We start from the raw sequence: 11,798 nt of genomic DNA, 5'->3' as shown, positions 1-11,798 counted from the left end.
GACTGGCAATTCTTATGCCATTCTTGGTTCATTTTCCAACGGGCACAGAATATGTCTGAATTACTAAGGCCTCTATAGTAAATTTCCTGACCTACCTACATATCCACCCACTGTCTCAAGTGGTGAGCAGGGAGTAGTGACGTGGCTTTGTGCAACAAGCTATGGTGCGTTTATACCTACTTTCTAGGTACATTTTGTATGACTTGGAATAAAATATAAACCTTAGAATGCTAAAGACCTGTCCTTAGTGCACCATTTACCTTACTTGCATTAAATTTTAAGGCTAAAGCCCCACGTTGCGGAAACGCAACTTTTATTGTTGCATGTTTTGCAGTGTTGTGTATTGATCCAAAGCCATGCAAAAGTAATGGCAAATCTATAGGAAGTACTTATACCTTCTGCTTAATCCACTCCTGGCTATGGCTCAAAAAACACATAAAACACGCAACAAGAAAAGCTGCGTAATTTGGGGGCTTAGCCCTAGGCCTCATATAGTGGACAGCAGCGAAAAAATGCCACGTGAAAAATCGCAATGGTTTTTCCCACAGTGCTTTTCGCAGAAAGTGAACCTCTGCAGAATAGTTTTTGTTATGCTGCGACTTCTAAAAACCCAACTTTTTTTTTTTTTTTTTTTTTTTGGGGGGGGGGGGGGATGGAGCACGGCGGCATGGGGGATTTAGCCCAATTGAAGTACAATAGAAATTTTATCACTGCAAGAAATGGCAGAGCTCTCCAGCATCAGCATGTAATAGAATCCAGAGACGAGTGTCCATTACAGAGGAGCAGAACGCCTTGTAATTAAGTTCCAGTGTAAATTGATAAATCAAGTTAGACGGCGTAGATTTCCTGGGGGATACAGCTCAGCTTGTTACAGATAAAGAATAGAAAGGGAGTTTGGGAAGCCTAAATGATTCCTTGACGGTGAAAGCTCAAAGAATTCTGGGAAAACTTGTCTGACCTCTCCCTGACTCTACACATGTTATATTACAAGGGCCAAATGCCACTAGGATGAAACGGGCTGCTCATCTGAAATTATGGAGTAGTAAAGGGATCGTTTAATGATGGAACGCTACGCTTACTCAGTTATGTATAGTTACATTTATTGGGCCTATAAATTCAACATTGTTAAACAATTAAAGATTTTATATTACACGAGTGACCTTATAACAACATACAGGGCTGCAAGGAGTGTGAATTTGCCCTGTGTCCAATGATGGTAATTAAAGGACTACCCATAGCTAAATAGGTGTAAGCCTAGAGGAATGGAGTTGTATTGGGTATTCATCAATAAATATTTAAGGCTTATACCCAGTTATTTGGGGGGTTGCATAAACCATACATAATATTTAGATGAGCGAGTACTATTCGAAACGGCACGCACACATAGCAATGAATGGAGCCGGCAGCGTCCATTCATTCCAATGGGTGCGTGCTATTCGAAACTTCTGTTTCGAATAGTACTCGCTCATCTCTAATAATATTTCAAAGTAGCTGGTGTAAGACCCCTTGCAGATGACTGTGGTGTGGGTCAATCTTCTATCCGTGTATTTGACGGATAGCACACTGACCCATTCTTTTCTATGGGCCCATACACATGACTGTGAATTTCATGGTCCCGTGTGCGGGCTGCAGTGCCGCACCTCCCATGAGGCGACCTGAAGCGAGCGCTTCAGGCGGCACTATGCCAGGGCCTCAGGGAGGGCAGCATTTTTGCTAACCTAGGCCAGTCCAGGACAAGCTGTCCTGGACTGGCTTATCACCGAGCGGTGGTTTGGGGAGGCCACTGGAGCAGCGCTGCTCCAGCAGCCTCCCCTCACGCTCAGGCAGAGAGCAGGCAGTCTCCGGGCCTGAATCTCTGCCGGCGAACGGGGCTAAGCCCCGCCCCTTCACTCGACCACGCCCCCAATCCACCGGCCACGCCCCTGATCCACCAGCCACGCCCCCGATCCGCTCCCTCCTCCCGGCGGGGATGGGGGGCGGCTTTCTGCAGTTAGCCTCGGGCGGCGAAAGGAGCAGGCTCACCCCTGGCGGGCTGACACTCCAGGCCGCAAAATATAGAACATGTCCTATTCCTGTCCTGTTTTGCCGCCCGTGCTTTTAATTCATGGCCGGCCAGTTGCAGCATGGTCGTCTGCAATCGGCCTAAAGGTGTGAATGGCTTTCAAAGACCAAACCAATATTTCTTAGCCAAGGCTATCCTGGCTTCTGAGTTCTTGAGTTCCTGTTCTCCATCAAATACTGCAACCAGTATTACTTCCAAGGCCATATGCTGTGTGCGGTGGTGTAGGGTTTTTTTTTTTTTTTTTTGTCAATGCCTAAAATACAATATGTGATTTCTTGGCCCATTTTCATGGATCCCTCAATAGACTCCGGTCTATGAGAGACCTGTGAAAACTGACTACTCTGATGCACATTAGCATTGAAAAACTTCCTGTATCACAACCTGGCCATATGGATAAATCCTTAATATTAAACAAGGTCATATTGTTTTTGGTATATGGAATTAAATGGAAGATGGGGAGAATCCAGTACTTCAATGTATGTTGCTAGCTTTAAAAAAGTAAATAAATAATATATATACAGTCCTATGAAAAAGTTTGGGCACCCCTATTAATCTTAATCATTTTTAGTTCTAAATATTTTGGTGTTTGCAACAGCCATTTCAGTTTGATATATCTAATAACTGATGGACACAGTAATATCTCAGGATTGAAATGAGGTTTATTGTACTAACAGAAAATGTGCAATATGCATTAAACCAAAATTTGACCGGTGCAAAAATTTGGGTACCCTTATCATTTTATTGATTTGAATACTCCTAACTACTTTTTACTGACTTACTGAAGCACAAAATTGGTTTTGTAACCTCACTGAGCTTTGAACATCATAGCCAGGTGTATCCAATCATGAGAAATGTATTTAAGGTGGCCAATTGCAAGTTGTTCTCCTATTTGAATCTCCTCTGAAGAGTGGCATCATGGGCTACTCAAAACAACCCTAAAATAATCTGAAAACAAAGATTGTTCAACATAGTTGTTCAGGGGAAGGATACAAAAAGTTGTCTCAGAGATTTAACCTGTCAGTTTCCACTGTGAGGAACACAGTAAGGAAATGGAAGACCACAGGGATAGTTCTTGTTAAGCCCAGAAGTGGCAGGCCAAGAAAAATATCAGAAAGGCCGAGAAGAAGAATGCTGAGAACAGTCAATGACAATCCACAGACCACCTCCAAAGAGCTGCAGCATCATCTTGCTGCAGATGGTGTCACTGTGCATCGGTCAACTATACAGCGCACTTTGCACAAGGAGAAGCTGTATGTGAGAGTGATGAGAAAGAAGCCGTTTCTGCAAGCATGCCACAAACAGAGTCGCCTGAGGTATGCAAAAGCACATTTGGACAAGCCAGCTTCATTTTGGAAGAAGGTCCTGTGGACTGATGAAACAAAGATTGAGTTGTTTGGTCATACAAAAAGGCGTTATGCATGGTGTAAAAAAAAACCTGCATTCCAAGAAAAACACTTGCTACCCACTGTAAAATTTGGTGGAGGTTCCATCATGCTTTGGGGCTGTGTGGCCAATGCCGGCATCGGGAATCTTGTTAAAGTTGAGGGTCGCATGGATTCCACTCAGTATCAGCAGATTCTTGAGAATAATGTTCAAGAATCAGTGACGAAGTTGAAGTTACGCCGGGGATGGATATTTCAGCAAGACAATGATCCAAAACACCGCTCCAAATCGACTCAGGCATTCATGCAGAGAAACAATTACAATGTTCTGGAATGGCCATCCCAGTCCCCAGACCTGAATATCATTGAACATCTGTGGGATGATTTGAAGCGGGCTGTCCATGCTCGGCGACCATCAAACTTAACTGAACTTGAATTGTTTTGTAAAGAGGAATGGTCCAAAATCCCTTCATCCAGGATCCAGGAACTGATTAAAAGCTACAGGAAGCGACTAGAGGCTGTTATCTTTGCAAAAGGAGGATCTACTAAATATTAATGTCACTTTTCTGTTGAGGTGCCCATACTTTTGCACCGGTCAAATTTTGGTTTAATGCATATTGTACATTTTCTGTTAGTACAATAAACCTCATTTCAATCCTGAAATATTACTGTGTCCATCAGTTATTAGATATAGCAAACTGAAATGGCTGCTGCAAACACCAAAATATTTACAACTAAAAATGATTAAGATTAACAGGGGTGCCCAAACTTTTTCATAGGACTGTATATATATATATATATATATATATATATATATATATATATATATATTTCAAGCTCCAAAATTATTTAGTGAAATCTGCTTTTCCTAAAACTGTTGGCAGGTTCCGCTACAAATCAACGAACTACTGAGAGATTATGTACTTGCCTAAAGGGGTTATGTGGAAAATAACCTTTTTGGCCAACAGTGGACCAATCTATAACTTGATAAACTTGTTCATATGGTGCACGATACCCAAAAAATGTTTCCCACATAACCCCCTTTAAAGGGGTTGTCCAGTATTAATACTAGTTTACCATGTTTTTTTCATGGGATATCCTCTTTAATTTAAAGAGAACACAAATCCATTTGGGCCAACACTACAGAACCTATTCAAAATGGCAATGGCAACTTTTTTTGTATAAAGTCATGAGGCCAATCCTGTAGAATTTAGTTAACCTGTAATTTCTCGGAAAATCTCCTGTGGGTAAAAGAATCAGACATAAATACAATGGGGCAAATTTATAAATCCTTCTGTTTTCTGGCATAGAGGGATAATATTGTGGCACACACTTGTGCCATAATATGTGAGCAAATGCGAGGGGGTAATGATTGGGACAGGGGCACCTCCGCCCAACATACTTACTATATGGTAATTATCGCCAGTTTTCTGAAGGGCCCCTTCACACTATGGATACGCTGCCTGATTCTGAACGTTAAAACACGGTCAGAATCAGCGCGTATAAAGCAGATCCCATTCATTTCAATGGGAGCCGGCATACGAGCACTCCCCATTGAAATGAATGGGCTGCTTTTTACTCTACGAGCGCTCCCATTGAAGTGAATGGGAAGCGCTCACGTGTATGGCTCGGACTGAGCCGAGCGCCGGGCGCCTTCACACGGCGAGCCGTACACGTGAGCGCCTCCCATTCACTTCAATGGGAGCGCTCGTAGAGTAAAAAGCAGCCCATTCATTTCAATGGGGGAGCGCTCGTATGCCGGCTCCCATTGAAATGAATGGGATCTGCTTTATACGCGCTGATTCTGACCGTGTTTTAACGTTCAGAATCAGGCAGCGTATCCGTAGTGTGAAGGGGCCCTAATGGAAATCTACGTAAGCTCCTATCTGGCATTGATCACCTTTCAGGCACATGGGTGTCCAACAATTTATGAAGAGGAGATAGCTGGCAGATCCCAACAAATGTGGTTGAGCTGACGCTTATCTAATGTGTTTAGCCAGTTTGACAAGTTTTTGACCAGGACCACTAATGGGATAATTGTATGGCTTTTCTATTGTCAGATACTCAGCTGTTTGTTTGACAGATCGCTGTAGAGGAAAACGCCACACCTTCATGTCCTGAAAGCAAACAATAGATTTAACAAAATGGATGCTGGGTGGTATTGGTGGCTGTCTTTTGTTGTTGTTTTGTACTACATCATATATTCTAATCTATATTAATCCCATCAGGATCTCATGCTTAAACCAACCTTCGAAGACTGCATGGCTTTGTTACTGAAATACAGGTTACATCACTTTTCCATTTACAGCCGTGAATATCCTCATATCATCTTCTGCTGTAGTCAGGAAAACAGGGGAGGGACGTCATGCTTAAGTTGTGTCAGCAGCAACCCAGTCTTTCCCCACCCTGACCAGACTCATTTTATGAAACTATAAAAAAAAAATTAAATAAAAATGTTGAATAGTTCATCAATGACTAACTTGGTGAAACTAGACCTGTGAACAGGGTGTGAGATACTTTGTGCAGGGATGGCATTATCTCCTGATTCTAAGCAAGCCCCCATGCCCGTCATACATGCCCCATGTATTTGGTTACAGATCTCAGATTATGTTAACAGATCTTGGAAGGAGATGATGAAGAACCTTTTCGTAGAACACGGAACTGCGAATAAATTATGTCTAAAGATCAGATTAAAAAAAGCTCAATTGATCATAGTCATGTTGGGCAATATCAGCAACTTTACTTGAAGATGTTAGCTACTGCAGAGTAGTAACAATGCCAATATCTTAGGACACTCAGGAATCCCCTCCCTTTTTCGTCCCCTTCTGACAAAATCAAATTTTGCTTAAGGAAGAAATTTGATTCTAGAAACCAAAGAAGATGCTTAGTGGCTGTCAGTTATAATGCCTCGGCGGCTCTTCGCACAAGGTGATTTGAGAAGAAATGTCTCCTTTCATTAAGTAAACTGAGAAAAAATGTACATGTAATGAGCGACCTTCACCATCTCCAGATCAAGTACGTTCCTATCTGTCCTATCTCCACACGGAAACATGTTCAGTGTAAGGAGAAATCTGCTTGCGCTATGTCATATCTTCAAAATTTTATCTTTTGTCCCCCCCAGCTTAAATTGGGTCATATAGTTCTTTAGACGGTATGACTACCTAAATTCAGCATTGGTTAAGAATAGTTGACTATAGCTTAGTCCAATGTTTGAACTTACCCCAAGACTCTATTCCTTTTAAATGTTCTGCTTTCCTAAATTAGACTCGTCACATTTAGGGTAAGTTCACACGGGGTTTTTTGGTCAGGATGTTGAGGCCATATCCGCCTCAACAGCCTGACCAAAAAGATGGCTCCCATTGAAAAAGAGTCGAGATGCTCATTCTTCAGGCCGATTTGCCTCACGATTCATCCTGAAGACACTCCCGACTAGGCCCATTCATTGGGCCTAATCCGGAGCGGAGTACGCAACTGGATGCTGGTGCAGTGCATCGGCATTCAGTCGCAGCTACCCTTTTTTTTGGTCCAGAACCTGAGGCGGCCTCCACCTCAAGCTCCAGACCAAAAAACTCTGTGTGAACTTACCCTTATACTTTTTGTACAGCTACTTTTTTTTTTTTGGGGGGGGGGGATTTTGAGACTTGTGCACTTTAAAGCATAAAGAATCACAATTCCATGAGGTGATTTATGATACAAGGGCAACTTTTTAATAAATTGGGTGTACATATTGGCACGACAAAAAAGGAGCAAAATTGCATAACTGATGGATAACCTCCAAGACATGACTGTCTGTGTAGCCAAGTATATGACATTCAGTTGTCCACTCACACCCATTGCCAATTAAAAGGTGATAATCTAGATTTTAACCCCTCTTCTTTCTTCTACTATGACTGATCTGAAGTCTGTCCTTTCCCACGCTGACTCTTCCCCACTCTCGGTTCTGTACATCAGTCTTCTCCGAGATGTTACTCCTGAGTCTCCTTCTTATACATTTCCTTGGTAGTCAGACCTTTGCACGGGTCTTCTCTCTGCCAACTAGATAGATCTTTCCTGTTCGCACATAAGCTCCTGTTGCCTTGCAGTGCACAAGAAAAGAACTTCAAAATTCTGTCTCGGAGATACCGGTGTCCTGACTTTCTCCACAGAATCTATCCTGCTGTGACTGAACGGTGTTGGCACTGTGGTTTTGAGAAAGGTGTCCTATATCACATTTGGTGGGAGTGTGATGTTTTTAGGCCCTTCTGGGATGTTGTGTTTGCCCTGTATGCTATGGGGTGTGGTCACAGCATCTCCCCAACTGGCCCTTCTTTCAGTTATCCTTGGCAGGATTTCTGTGGTAAAGAAGGATCTCCTGCGACATTTTGTCATGGCTGCTAGAACTGTTATTCTCAGACATTGGCGAAGCACTATTGCGCCTTCCCTGGTTGAATTTCTACAGGAGCTTCTAATAATTAGGAAAATAGAGGCCCTGCTGGCGGAGGATTCTCCCGATCCTTCCAAATTTGACTCTGTTTGGCGGCCTTGTTTAGGGTTTCAGGAATTGACTGAGTTCTCATCTTTCTTCTCGAGATGCAGAATTACCTTGCTATTCTTTTTTCTCTTTTCTGTTAGGAAGTTACTGGTAGTTCTACTCCCCTCAATGGAGGCCCATGCCAGGCCACAGATCACTACACAGATCCTTTGGTCGTTTTCTGATTTGTCATTCTGTCTTATGCCAGTGTTTTCCAAGAAGAAATGTGTAATGTATGGCCAGCTTCAGATACTCTCTACAGTGATCCCGACAGCCACCTGAAGCTACATGTTCATATAGTCCTACAATTTCCTAAATCTACCACAGCTCTATTGAGATTTACTCAATTTACTTACTTTTGTCCTTGTAGGATGCGGCTGCAAGAATGTTTTTATATTTTTTTTATTTTATTTCTCCATTCATAGGAGTAGTAGATGACCAATTGACCCTTGTTAATGATGACTTGAAAATGGAAAATAACCTAGACCTGGAGAACGTATCAGGCGAGCAATAAGTAGTCAGTTGGGCAGGACATTTTATCATGAATTTTTGCCTGTCAGATGGAACATACGTACAATATTTCATTTTATCATTTCATTGTAGTGCAGAACTATTGACCAGGGGTAAGTGGACGATCAAATTCTTAGATACTGTAGGGTTCAATAACTGTACTTGGATATAGCCTTGCTCTGGATTACTCAAAACCCCATCCAGGTGATTTTTATATTTTTTTTGGCTCATGGGAGATATCATTTAAAAACTTGAGAAAGAGAAGTCTTGGGTGAATGGAAGTACTTGCACAAATGGTTAATACATTGGATCTTATTGCATTAAGAAATGGAAAGCTTCAAACCAGACAGTTCACTTCCATCTATCTCACAGAGATGGAATTCTATGCACCTGAGAGACAGCTGAGAGTAAGGAGAGCCGTGTGTTACATGCAGCCCTCTTCTTGCCGCGTCAGCACATGTACAGGCCTTTAAGGCAGGGTGCTGTCTCTACTCATCCAGGTGTGTCCCAGAAGCGAGGAGTCAGATGGCAAAGGGCGGAGGCCAAAATTCAAACAGTAGCTGTGAAACATCCCTCCAATAACACATGCCTACTGTTAGTGCGTAAGCATGCAATGCAACACTAGATCATTGAGAAATATTTCTAAAGTATATTTGTCTTACTTCATATGTAGGACGTGCTATATGTGTATAATCTAGTATGGAAAGAACTTGTATAGAAAATAATGCCATAACCATAACCATGCATTACTTATGAATAATACTTTCCAGCTCAATGCTCCATTATTTGGAATGGCGAGAAAGCCATTCTTAGCTCTCTGAGAACATCTATCACTGGGGCAAAGTCAGGAGACATCCATACACGACTGGTGACCAGTTTTGCTGAAATCTCTGGGTTCAACAGACATCCTGGGGGAAAATTTATTATTCAAATGATTGATAATGTGATATATTTTTGGTGCAAGACCCTTTTTTTGTGCGCCCTCCTCTCCTGTTTTGCCTCACTTGTCACTTTCCACAAATGTGGGCGGAACTGGAAGATGCGAGGATACCTCAGCCCATCATATTTATTATAACTCAGAATTTTCTGGCTCATGAAATCTATGCCAATTTCTAATTGGCGTAGATCTCCATTTAGGCCTACGGGTGTGCATCTGACTTATTAGGAGGCCAGAGTCTCTTGATTAAATCTTTTGCGCCTTGTCACCACACAGTATAAGGCCCCCTTTACTGGTGCTCACATGGTATAAATCCCCATTCTTGGCCCCATATGGTATAGTAATTTTTATTGGCTCCTACACAGTAATTTCCTCCTTTACTACAGCAGTACCTTACACAGTATATTGCCCTTTTATTGGCCCCATGTGTTAAGTGCCCCCTTTAGTGACTCCCATACAGTAAGTGCCAACCATACAGTGATTTCAGGATTACTCCAGCAGGTAACAGCCGATTTTCACTTACTGAGCTCTGCTCCTGCCCACGGCCTCCTCTGACTCTCCTTCAGCCTCCAGTGGGCCCTGTGCACTGCACATCAGGTTCAAATACTGAACAGTGAAAATGAAGCCCTGAAGAAGAAGTGGAGGAGGCTGCTGTAGGCAAGAGTGAGGATCGCTAAATGAGTAATACAGCACGTAATGGCCTATTTAAAAAAGTAAATAAAATAAGCAGGGCATGGGCACTCCAATGGCCGGCATAGGGGCCCATGGGTATTCACCAATACATAGTGGACCAGTCCAAGCCTGACTGTATAAATACATTATGTAAAAAAAATTGCTTTTTTTATGCAGCCAACATTCTATACATGAATGAAATGAAAAGGATGAAGAAGTGATATGCACCCCAAAATGGTACCAATAAAAACTACAACTTTTCCCGTTTCTTTTCTTGTTTTTTTTTTTTGTTTTTTTTTTTTTAAGTGATCTCTCAGAGTTCAACCAGGAGAAAAATACATGATAGTGCTTTTACAACATTTAAAAGTGTTTTTAATTGTACAGAGGCAAGAGAGAAGAGTACTGGGTGGCCTCCCGTCTCTGGAAACCGCGAAACAGAACGTCACCCGTAAATCAGAAAATGGGTCTGGGGTGGTCATATGGGTAAATATAACATTTTTTAAAAATTAAAAGTTAGGCAGGGGAGGGGGTTTAGCTTAGTGGTAAAGTGTTAATTTATCCTGGACAACCCCTTTAAGTCCCAAATTAGTTGCAGATGTTAATGTTCCTGTTTTGTTTTTTGTTTCTTCTGTACCTGCGTGAGATTTTTGTAGCATGTCTGTATGTGACGGTCTCTCATGCTGTAAGATTGAGTGAGTCATACATATACAAGCTAATAATCACTTTCAGCCTAAGTCATGGCATTCATTGGCCTCCTACACATCTACACCTAGCAGTGACTTACTTGGATCAGCAGATAAAGGCACCATCAAGTTTCACTGGAAAACACTCAAGCTGTAGTCATAACATATACAGTATATCGTCTATGAGGACATCAACATGGGTTTTATAAAAGCATACTGCGGAAACTTGTAGATATTTGTAACCTGTGTGTCCCGCGGAGCGATAGCATTCTTGAGCGTGTACATCAGTGTGTTATGCCTGGATAGTTTCATGCAGCACATGACTCCATTACAGTTTATTACAACCCCAGCTCAAAGAAGCTGTGACAGTGCAAAATGTAAAGAAATCTTATAACCATATCCAGTGGCGTAACTAGGAATGGCGGGGCCCTGTGGTGGGCTCCCATCCCCCGAAGACCTCGACCAACCTCCCCTTCTCCCCTGCATTCTTGCACACAGTATGATGCCCCATAGTGGCCCCTGCACACAGTATTATTTCTCATAGTGGCCCCTGCACACAGTATTGTGCCCCATTATGGACACCCATGAACAATTATTATACTCCAGAGTCTTTTCAGACCCCGGAGTATAATAATCAGAGACCCAAGGGGGGATACAACCATAAAAAACACTGTTACTTACCTCTCCCTGGGCTCCGGCGCACTCCTCGGTGATGTTGGCAATCTGCAATAATGGACCAGACGTCACCTGACTCAGACTGGCGTCGCAACGCATAAGGACACTGGCCAGGGCCACATGACGTCTATGATGTCACCAAGTAGGCCTGAAACCTGCCAAAGCGTAGGAGAGGTAAGTAGCAGCGTTTTTCACGTTCCCTCTCCTCTCCTAGCCCTCTGATCATTATACTAAGGAGTCTGCAAAGACCCCAGACTTACCTACTGATCCAAAAAACAAGTTCAACCAAGGGATGGAAAAGGGCATGACTGATCCATATGGGCCCTAAAGCAGCATTTTCTTGCATTGTGTGGATGGGATTAGCCAG

At 42.6% G+C, this 11,798-nt stretch overlaps 1 protein-coding gene across 1 annotated transcript in view; it reads right to left on the bottom strand.

Annotated features, from left to right (window-relative positions):
- Positions 1 to 395: 395 nt before the first annotated feature.
- Positions 396 to 11,798, bottom strand: part of P3H4 (prolyl 3-hydroxylase family member 4 (inactive)) — a 36,700-nt gene continuing 25,297 nt past the window's right edge. Inside the window, exon 8 of the transcript XR_012716956.1 lies at positions 396 to 413. The gene's annotated coding sequence lies outside the window, so the exon portion shown is untranslated. The remainder of the gene's footprint in view (positions 414 to 11,798) is intronic.

This window comes from Leptodactylus fuscus, chromosome 6 (assembly GCF_031893055.1).
Source record: "Leptodactylus fuscus isolate aLepFus1 chromosome 6, aLepFus1.hap2, whole genome shotgun sequence".
Classification (NCBI taxonomy): domain Eukaryota; kingdom Metazoa; phylum Chordata; class Amphibia; order Anura; family Leptodactylidae; genus Leptodactylus; species Leptodactylus fuscus.
This window is presented reverse-complemented; position numbering and strand designations above follow the sequence as displayed.